Source organism: Petaurus breviceps, unplaced genomic scaffold, assembly GCF_028583685.1.
Source record: "Petaurus breviceps papuanus isolate PSGF00001 unplaced genomic scaffold, PetGlider_PUasm1.0 610, whole genome shotgun sequence".
NCBI classification, from domain to species: domain Eukaryota; kingdom Metazoa; phylum Chordata; class Mammalia; order Diprotodontia; family Petauridae; genus Petaurus; species Petaurus breviceps.
The window spans coordinates 74,026-76,366 of record NW_027186402.1 but is presented as its reverse complement, the minus strand read 5'-3'; positions in this window follow the sequence as shown (position 1 = coordinate 76,366).

Sequence of the window (2,341 nt, the reverse complement as noted above, 5' to 3'; positions counted from 1 at the left end):
CTGGGACAGGTTTGGGCATTGGATCTGGAAGCCCTCAAAGGGCTTCCCCCCTTCCCTCTTCCTCTATACCTGTTCAAGCTTTGCTATTCTCCAGACTAGAAAGGGCCTGGCAAGTCTCTGCCCTCTGGCTCTACTCAGAATCCCCATGATTCTGAAGCATAAGAGGCCTGGGTCAAAACTTCCTTTCTTGCTCTGGCCATGACTCCCCCTTTATTAAGGATTACTAGGCATTTGGCACTGCACCAAATACAAGCATATAGAAGGACATTCCCTGCTTTCCAGGAGCTTAAATCCTGAGGGAGAAAGACCGAACATCTGAAATGGGGGTGGGGGTAGGGTTAGGGTTAGGGTTTCTAAGTGGTATGTTTTTAGTCAGTTATGTCTGTGACAAGATAGCTTCAGGAGCTGACATCTATAGCTTGATCTCTGGATTATATCCAGTAACTGGGGATCAGTACATGATAGTTCTGCTGGTACAAGATAGTACTGTTCTTACAGGGGAAATTCTCCAGAGGTCAGCTTGTTCTTATAACAGGGAAGGATAGTTTGTCTCACTGGGTCCACTCACGAGTTATTGCTAAACATAGTGTCCTTGGGCTGGGGAGAAAATGGTCAGGAATAGTGTTTGGAGGCTAGGGAGTAATAGGATCTTGGAAGTGGGGTCCAAGCGCAAACACCCAAGCACTCCATCAGATTCTCCAAATTTGCATATCCTGTGTTTCCTTTGATCTGTCTCAATTCTGCTTTGCTCACAGAGCATGCTGAGCGGTCCTGGGCCAATGTCTCCCATGTCACACAATTCCAAAGTTCTTAAGGAGACCTTGACAGTGTCCTCAGGTATCGCTTCTTCTGACCACCATGTGAACGCTTGCCCTGTGTGATTTCTCTATAAAATAGTCTTTTGGCAAGCATAGGTTTTGTATCTGAACAAACGTGGACAGCCCATGGGAGTTGTGCTCTCTGAAGCAGAGTTTGAATGCTTGGCAGTCTAGTTCGAGTAAGGACCTCAGTGTCTCATACCTCATCCTGCTGGGTGATCTTCAGAATCCTCCTAAGTCAATCCAAATGGAAGCCATTCAGTTTCCTGGCCTGGCACTGGTGACTGTCCATACAACAATGAGGTCAGCACCACAGCTCTGGAGACCTCCAGTTTGGTAGTCAGTCTAATACCTCTTCTCTCCCAGACTTTCCTTCAGAGCCTCCCAAACACTGAGCTAGCTGTGGCAATGCGTGTGCCAACCTCATTATCAATGAGTACATCCCTGGAAAGGGCACTACCAAGGTAAGTGAACTTATCCACAGCATTCCAAACTTCTCTGTTTGTTGTAACCGATGTTCCACATATGGATGGTGTGGTGCCGGGTGGTAGAGTTTTCTTGGTGTTAATTGTTAGGCCAAAATTAGCCCAAGCAGCAGCGAATTGATCCACACTTTGTTGCATCTCAGCCTCAGAAGCTGCATTGAGTGCAAGATCATCTGCAAATAGAAAATCACGCACCAACCCTCCCTCCACTTTGGTCTGGGCTTGTAGCCTTTTCAAGTTTGCCATCAGTGTAGTGACTGACCTTGATGCCGTGTATGTCCATTGAAAGCATTTGCCAACATGGCTGAAAACATGATGCTAAAAAGGGTGGGAATGAGCACCCAGACTTGTTTCATTCCACTGGTGACAAGGAAGGCACGAGAGCCTCGTGCATCATCCAGAGCCCAGGCAAGCACACCGTCATGAAACTAAGGCAAAAGTGGCAGGGGCTTGGGAAGTGCTCCCCCTGAGACTGTCTGCTGAGGGGCCTGAACACCAAGGAAATCTTCCATTATTGTTCTCTGATTACAAAGCTGATTACAAGCCTACTGTGGGCAGGGCGCTCCCTCTGCTGGCCGGTTGGAGACAAACAGCTGAAAAATACCACAGTCTCCAGAGCTTCCCTCCAACTGGGTATGGGGAGATACCAGGGGGGGTGTTATGAGGGAGAAGGAGAGATCCTGATCAGGTTCTCTGGAAAATGGGAGCAGGGAGAGGACGCTTTCAATTGGGGGAAACCATGGAAGGCTTCCTGAAGGAGGTGGCCCCTGAACTGAGGTATGAAGGGAGCTAAAGAGTGGAATGAGGAGGGAGTGGCATGCCAGGGGTGGAGTGCCTTTGCAAATACACAGAGGTGGGAACCAGCAGGTAGAGTTCCAGAAACAGCTAGGCCAGCTTGGCTGGAACCCAAAAGAGGAGAAATATTGGGGCGGGGAGTCTGGAAAAGGAGGTGGGAGCCAAGGAGTCTCTGGAGGTATTTGAGGAGTGACAGGTCACAAGTGGGATTTAGGAAGATTCTTTTAGCAGCTGGGAGGAGGG